The sequence below is a fragment of the Sminthopsis crassicaudata genome, chromosome 1 (genome assembly GCF_048593235.1).
Source record: "Sminthopsis crassicaudata isolate SCR6 chromosome 1, ASM4859323v1, whole genome shotgun sequence".
In the NCBI taxonomy this organism is placed as follows: Eukaryota; Metazoa; Chordata; class Mammalia; order Dasyuromorphia; family Dasyuridae; genus Sminthopsis; species Sminthopsis crassicaudata.
Window position 1 is genome coordinate 459658686 of NC_133617.1, and position 8769 is coordinate 459667454.

Consider the following 8769-nt stretch of genomic DNA (forward strand, 5'->3'; position numbering starts at 1 on the left):
CATACAGTCTCCAAATAACACCCTAAAGGGGAATGATACCTGCCGCCCATCACATAACTCTCTCCTAGAAGAGACTATTAAAAAGATAAGAGAGTTTGAAGAAAAATGGGGAAAGGAAAGACAAGCTATGATAGAGAATAACAACGTCCTGAGATTTTAGTAGGGAAAAATAAATAATTCACAGGAGGTGCAGTGAAACAAAACTTGTGAATTAGAAAAGGTTTAAAAATAAGGGAAAGCAGGATTTCTGAATTGGAAAAGATACAAAACTCTGAAGAAAGTAGGATTTGTGATTTGCAAAAAGAAAATAACTCACTAAAAAAATAGTGAAATGGAAAAAAGTTCAACAGAGCAAAATAATTCATTTAAAAACTCAATTGGACATTCACAAAAAAAAATTAAGAATATGAATGAAGACAATAACTCATTAAAAATCAGGCAGGACTAAACAAATAGAAATGAATGATTCATTGAGATACCAAGAATCAATCAAACTAAATTTGAAAAAAAAGAAAAGAAAAGAAAGAAAGAAAAAAGAAAAGCTGCAGAATAATGTCAAATATTTACTTGGAAAATCTATAGACCTGTAAAATAGATCTAGGACAAATAATTTGAGGATCATTGGACTTCTCAAAAATTATGATGAAAAAAAGAGCCTAGATTCTATTTTACAGGAAATCATCAAAGATAACTGTCCAGAGATAACAGAAACTGAAGGGAAAATAGGTGATGAAAGAATTCATCGAACATGTTCTGAAAAAGACCATAAAAAAAAAGAACTCCACGGATCATAGTACCTAAGCTGTAGAACTACCAAACTAAGGAAAAAATATTGCAAGCAGCTAGGAAAAAAGCAATTCAAATGTCAAGGTGCCACAATAAGGGTCACTCAAGATCTGGCTGCCTCCACATTAAAGGATCGAAGGGCCTGGAACCTGATATTCCAAAAGGCAAAAAAACAAGGATTACAACCAAGAATAAACTACCCAGTTAAGTTTAGCATTTTCTTCATGGAAGAAGATGGCCATTTAATGAAACAGAGGAATTCCATTTGTTTCTAAGAAAAAAACCAGACAAACAAAAAAAATTGATCTACATCCACAAGATTCAAGAAAAGCAGAAAAAGGTAAAAAACAAACAAACAAACAAAAACTATTGAGAACTGTATCTCTGTTGTGGATATACAGAAATTCCACATGGGTAATTTGATTTTACTCATATAACTTAAAAAAGGGGAAGTAGTAAAGGGAAGGGGATAGTATCACAAAAAGGGGAAGGAGAGATAAAACAAGGGAAACTACATCCCAAAAAGAGGCATAGAAAATCTACCACATCTGAGGGAATTTAGAGAGGGGGAGAAACATTGTGTGAATCTTACTCTCATCAGAGTAGGCTCAAAGAGTAAATAATTGACATATTTGTTTTTCAGAGAATTCTCTCTCACCTCATTATAAGGGGGGAGAAGAAAAGGGAAAAGGAAAAGGGGAATAAGGGAAGGGCACAAGAAAGGGGAAAGGACTTAAAAGGAGGGGGGAGGGACACTAAAAAGAGAGGGCTACACTTCATAAGTGGGGTCCATAAAATAAATACTGGGGAAGGATTCAGGGGGGATAAGGGGGAAAAACATAACCAGGGGAAAAAATAATGGCAGGAAATACAGAATTTGTAATTTTCACTGTAAATGTGAAAGGGATAAAGTCTCCCATTAAAAGGAGGTGGATAGCAGACTGGATCAAAAGTCAGAACCCTACAATATGTTGTTTACAGGAAACACACTTAAAACAGAGTAAACATACAGAGTAAAGGTAAAAGGTTGAAGCAGAATCTATTATGCTTCAGGTAAAGCTAAAAAAGCAGGAGTTGCCATCCTGATCTCAGATCGAGCAAAATCAGAAATTGATCTAATTAAGAGATAAGGAAGGAAACTATATCCTGCTAAGGGTAGCATAGACAATGAAGCCATATCAATACTAAACATATATGCACCAAGTGGTATAGCATCTAACTTCCTAAAGGAAAAGTTAAGAGAGTTGCAAGAAGAAATAGACAGCAAAACTATAATTTCTCATATAATCTCAATCTTTCACTCTCAGAATTAGATAAATCAAACCACAAGACAAATAAGAAAGAAATTAAAAAGGTAAATAGAACATTAGAAAAACTAGATATGATAGATCTCTGGAGAAAACTAAATGGTTATAGAAAGGAGTATACTTTCTTCTCAGCAGTTCATGGAACCTCTACAAAAATTGACCATATATTGGGACATAAAGATCTCAAAATTAAATGCAGGAAGGCAGAAATATTAAATGCCTTCTTCTCAGATCACAATGCAATAAAAACTACATTCAATAAAAAGTCAGGGGTAAATAGACCAAAAAGTAATTGGAAACTGAATATCATCTTAAAGAATGGGTGAAACAGCAAATTATAGAAAGAATCAATAATTTCACCCATGACAATGACAACGATGAAAGATCATACCAAAATTTTTGGGATGCAGCTAAAGCGATAATAAGGGGAAAATTTATATCTTTAGAGGCTTATTGAAAAAAAAATAGAGAAAGAGAAGATCAATGAATTGGGCCTGAAACTTAAAAAGCTAGAAAAAGACCAAATTAAAAACCCCCAACAAAACACTAAACTTGAAATATTAAAATTAAAATGAGAAATAAATAATATTAAAAGTAAAAAAAAACTATTGAATTAATAAATAAAACCAAGAGTTGGTTTCATGAAAAAGCCAATAAAATAGATAAACCTTTGGTAAATTTGATCAGAAAAAAGAAAGAGGAAAAGCAAATTGTTAGTCTTACAAATGAAAAGGGGGATCTTTCCACCAATGAAGAGGAAATTAGAGAAATAATAAGGAGTTACTTTGCCCAACTTTATGCTATAAATTTGATAACTTAAGTGAAATGGATGACTTCCTCCAAAAATATAGGCTTCCTAGATTAACAGAGGAGGAGATAAATTGCTTAATAGTCCCTTTTCAGAAAAAGAAATTGAACAAGCTATTAATCAATTCCCCAGGAAAAATATCCCCAGGACCAGATGGATTTACATGTGAATTCTAGCAAACATTTAAAGAACAATTAGCCCCAAATGTTATATAAACTATTTGAAAAAATAGGGATTGAAGGATTCCTACCAAGCTCCTTTTATGACACAGACATGGTACTGATACCTAAAACAGGTAGATCGAAAACTGAGAAAGAAAATTATAGACCAATTTCCTTAATGAATATTGATGCTAATATCTTAAATAAGATATTAGCAAAAAGACTTCAGAAAATTATCCCCAGAATAATACACTATGATCAAGTAGGATTTCTACCAGGAATGCAGGGCTGGTTTAATATTAGGAAAACTATTAGTATAATTGACCAAATTAATAATCAAATTAATAAAAACCATATGATCATCTCAATAGATGCAGAAAAAGCAATTGATAAAATCCAACATCCATTCCTACTAAAAACGCTTGAGAGTATAGGAATAAATGGACTATTCCTTAGAATAATCAGGAGCATATATTTACTACCGTCAATAAGCATAAAATGTAATGGAGATAAACTGGAACCTTTGCCAGTAAGATCAGGAGTGAAACAAGGTTGCCCACTATCACCATTACTATTCAATATAGTACTAGAAACGCTAGCCTCAGCAATAAGAGCCGAGAAGGAGATTCAGGGAATTAGACTAGGAAATGAGGAAATCAAACTATCACTCTTTGCAGATGACATGATGGTATACTTAGAAAATCCCAAAGACTCTGCTAAAAAGCTATCAGAAATAATTCAGAATTTTAGAAAAGTTGCAGGATACAAAATAAATCCACATAAATCCTCAGCATTTTTATATACCACCAACAAAATGCAACAGCAAGAAATACAAAGAGAAATTCCATTTCAAACAAATGTTGAGAGTATAAAATATTCTGGAATCCATCTACCAAAGAAGAGTCAGGAATTATATGAGAATAATTACGAAACATTTGCCACAAAAATAAAGTCAGATTTAAATAATTGGAAAGACATTCAGTGCTCTTGGATAGGCTGAGCGAATATAATAAAGATGATAATACTCCCCAAGCTAATCTATTTATTTAGTGCTATACCAATCAGACTCCCAAGAAACTATTTTAATGACCTAGAAAAAATAACAACAAAATTCCTATGGAAGAAAAAAAGGTCGAGAATTGCAAGGGAATTGCAAGGGAAAGAGAATTGCAATGAAAAAAAACTCAGAGGAAGGTGGTCTAAGTGTACCTGATCTAAAGCTATATTATATAGCAGCAGTCACCAAAACCATTTGGTACAGGCTAAGAAATAGAACAGTAGATCAGTCGAACAGATTAGATACAAAGGACAAAAAAGGGTACATCTATAGCAATCTAATCTTTGACAAACCCAAAGATACCAACATTAGGGATAAAAATTCATTATTTGGAAAAAACTGTTGGGAAAACTGGAAATTAGTATGGCAGAAATTAGATATGGATCCACACTTAACACCATATACCAAGATAAGATCAAAATGGGTCCATGATTTAGGCATAAAGAATGAGATGATCAATAGATTAGAGGAACACAGAATAGTCTACCTCTCAGACCTGTGGAGGAGGAAGGAATTTGACCAAAGGAGAAATAGAGATCCTTATTGATCACAAAATAGAAGATTTTGATTACATCAAACTAAAAAGTTTCTGTACAAATAATACTAATGCAAACAAGATTAGAAGGGAAGTAACAAATTTGGAGAATATTTTTACAGTTAAAAGTTCTGATATAGGTCTCATTTCCAAAATATATAGAGAGCTGACCATAATTTATAAGAAATCAATAACCATTCTCCAATTGATAAATGGTCAAAGGATATGAACAGACAATTCTCAGATGATGAAATTGAAATTATATCCACTCATATGAAAGAGTGTTCCAAATGACTATTGATCAGAGAAATGCAAATTAAGACAACTCTGAGATATCACTATACACCTGTCAGATTGGCTAAGATGACAGGAACAAATAATGATGAATGTTGGAGGGGATATAGGAAAACTGGGACACTAATACATTGCTGGTGGAGTTTTGAAAGAATCCAACCATTCTGGAGAGCAATTTGGAACTATGCCCAAAAAGTCATCAAACTGTGCATACCCTTTGATCCAGCATTGCTGCTATTGGGCTTATATCCCAAAGAAATACTGAGGAGGGGAAAGGGACCTGTATGTGCCAAAATGTTTGTGGCAGCTCTTTTTGTTGTAGGTAGAAACTGGAAGATGAATGGATGTCCATCAATTGGAGCATGGTTGGGTAAATTATGGTATATGAAGGTTATGGAATATTATTGCTCTGTAAGAAATGACCAGCAGGAGGAACACAGAGAGGTTTGGAGAGACTTACATCAACTGATACTGTGTGTGAAATGAATAGAACCAGAAGCTCGCTGTACACTTCAGTGTTGTACGAAGATGTATTCTGATGGAATTGGATATCTTCAACATAAATAAGATCCAACTCACTTCCAGTTGATCAATGATGGACAGAAACAACTACACCCAGAGAAGGAACACTGGGATGTGAATGTAAATTGTTAGCACTACTGTCTATATATTCAGGTTACTTACACCTTCGGAATATAATAATTCATGTGTAACAAGAAAATGGGATTTACGCACATATATTGTATCTAGGTTACATTGTAACACATGTAAAATGTATGGGATTGCCTGTCATCTAGGGGAGGGTGTAGAGTGATGGAGGGGATAATTTGGAAAAATGAATACAAGGGATAATGTTATATAAAAAAATTACTCCTGCATATATACTGTCAAAAAATTCATAATTATAAAAAAAAAGGTAAACTTTTCATGAAATATATTCTTGACAAATTGTTCGTTTGTGGTTGGGTTTTTTTTTTTTTTTTGAGTCATTTTATTCATGTCCAACCCTTTCTGAACAAATCATAGCTTCAACAGTAACTTTTCCAAGTCTATGCTCCTGTTAATTCTTTACAATTTTATTCTTCAAACTTCTATCAAGTTTTATCAAAAAAAAATTTATATCTCCACATTTTCTTCTTATAATTATACTGATTATTTCATGTGAAAAAGATTTTAGATTTTATACTACTTAATTTATCTGTCCTCTACTAAAAGATAGTATGGTATAATGCTTAGAGCCATGGCATTTGAACTAAGAAGATCTGGATTATATAATTATGAAATATTATATTTTATATCCTCAATATTTTATAATTTAATATTTTAAAATATTTAATTTTTATTTTAAATATTTATTTTTTAAAAAATTATTTATTTTTTTTTTAATTATAGAGAACGTACAAGGCTCATCTGCTTTGATAGAGGGAGTCTCCTCATGTGAGAATTCCCTCTACCATTAAAACCAAAAATGTCTATATCTTTTGTCCTTCTTCAGCTGCAAGATTTTGGAGGAGGTGTGCTTCTGGTTTGCAAAAGATTTTGTAATGAATGGGATATGAAATTAGTGTGAATTGGTTCTTGTAAGATGCTTGATGCATTAAGAACTCTGTAAATATTGGAAATTATTTTGTAGCATTTAATCCCTTCACTGTCATTTTTGATCCATTATTAATAATACTTTGTGTTTGATCATTCAGCCACTTTAAGTAACCTAAATATATAGTCATCTAACCCAGTTCTTATCGTTTTATCCGCAGTTTATATGTTTTTATTTTTTCAAAGATTTTCCTAAAATCCATACTTGGTATGAGGGGCGGGGGGAGCCCCGGGTGCCGGGACGGCGCAGTGCGCATGCTCGGAACGCTGGGCCCTCGACTCCTCTCTGGGCTGGGCTCGGTCATTTCTGCCTCTTTGTTTTAAGCTCAGGACGGATTTTTTTTTTCCTCCTTTTTGGGGCCCAGCTGATCGGCGACTAGCAGCTTGGGAAGCTGCACAAACTATCATAAGGCTGTGTGAAGTGGTACACTGTCATCAGTATTTTTACAAGTAAAATGAACTCTAGTTTTTAAAGTTTCCAAAATGTAGCATGAGATTCCAGTCTGTCTGCTAGAAAATGGAAAATAAACAAGAAACTGAGGAAAGGAGCAAGGGTGAAGAGCCAGAATACAAACTAAGACAGACTACCCGGGATAACAGAGTAAAGCCAGTAGCATAAAAACCCAATGAGAAGACAAACTGAAGACAAATAAAACATCTAGAAGAGACACCAAAGATGTTCACCAGAAAGATTAAGCTTTGGGACATAAATGCCCATATCAGATGTCGCCTGTGCAATGGACACCTTATTGATGCTACAACTGTAACAGAGTGTTTGCATACCTTCTGAAGAAGTTGCCTGGTAAAGTATTTGGAAGAAAATAACACTTGTCCTATGTGTAGAATTGTTATTCATCAGAGTCATCTGCTGCAATACATTGGTCATGATAGGACAATGCAAGATATTGTTTACAAATTGGTACCAGGCCTCCAAGAAGCGGAAATGAGGAAACAAAGAGAATTCTATCACAAATTGGGCATGGAGGTGCCTGGAGACATCAAAGGGGAGACTTGCTCTGCAAAGCAGCACTTAGACTCACATCGGAATGGTGAAACAAAAGCCGATGAGAATTCTAACAAAGAAACATCAGAAGAAAAACAAGAAGAGGATAATGACTATCACAGAAGTGATGAACAGGTAAGCATCTGCCTGGAATGCAATAGCAGCAAATTACGTGGATTGAAATGAAAATGGATCCGCTGCTCAGCACAGGCAACAGTCTTGCATCTGAAGAAGTTCATTGCCAAAAAAATTAATCTTTCATCTTTCAATGAGCTGGATATATTATGCAATGAAGAAATTCTTGGCAAGGACCACACACTCAAGTTTGTAGTAGTTACTAGATGGAGATTTAAGAAAGCACGTCTCCTTCTACATTACAGACCCAAAATGGACTTGCTGTAAGAGACCTTTAGTGTCCTTTGGGACAGAGTTTTTTGCAGAGACTATCACCAAGCATCTTCTCAGTGGATCACTTAACTCACATCATATGACCCAGTAGAATTGTTCTGGAGGACCAGTGATCTCACAGCACACCATACTTCAGAATCTTTCTTCTGGGTGACGTGGGAACCCGATTTCTGAAAGAGAATATTTATACCTTTTGTACGAAAAAAGAATTCACAACTCAACAAGACGCTACCAGCACTAAGTTTACAGATTATGAAAACACTTCACAGTTTTATGTAGCTAAATAGCATTCGTCTCTTTGCTGCGATTTCACAAGACAGATTAATAAATGTAATAGTGATATAAATGTCACTTTCCTGACACCAAATTACTTTTGCTTGCTTTCCATGTCTTGAAAAGTGGAATTAATTTCAGTATATTTTATGAATTTGATTTCATTGTTTGCCTCAATATTTTGGCTTTCATCCAGTCCTTCCAAAGCCACTGCAAATCCCTTTTGGTGGTGATTGACTATACTTATGTTGCCTTTAACTTTCTGAAGACTTAGATTTTTATTAAATTTTTATTTAATAACATATCAATAGGGAATTCCATTAATTTTATAATTTAATCATGGCATTAAAGTTTCCATATTAAATAAAAGGAAGATATTAGTTCCCCCAATTTGCCTCTCTATTTTACTATATAGCATAAAATATCATCAGATCACTTAACAAAAATACTCATAAGTGCTTAATATGTTACTTGAACTTATTTTAAGGTAGACGTGTCATACAGAGTTAGAACTTGCAGAAATCTATTCTTATTTGGGAGG

At 33.8% G+C, this 8769-nt stretch overlaps 1 pseudogene; it reads left to right on the forward strand.

Moving 5' to 3' along the window:
* The first annotated feature begins 6930 nt into the window (after positions 1 to 6930).
* LOC141554956 (polycomb group RING finger protein 3 pseudogene) lies at positions 6931 to 7995 on the forward strand (annotated as a pseudogene).
* Positions 7996 to 8769: the final 774 nt, after the last annotated feature.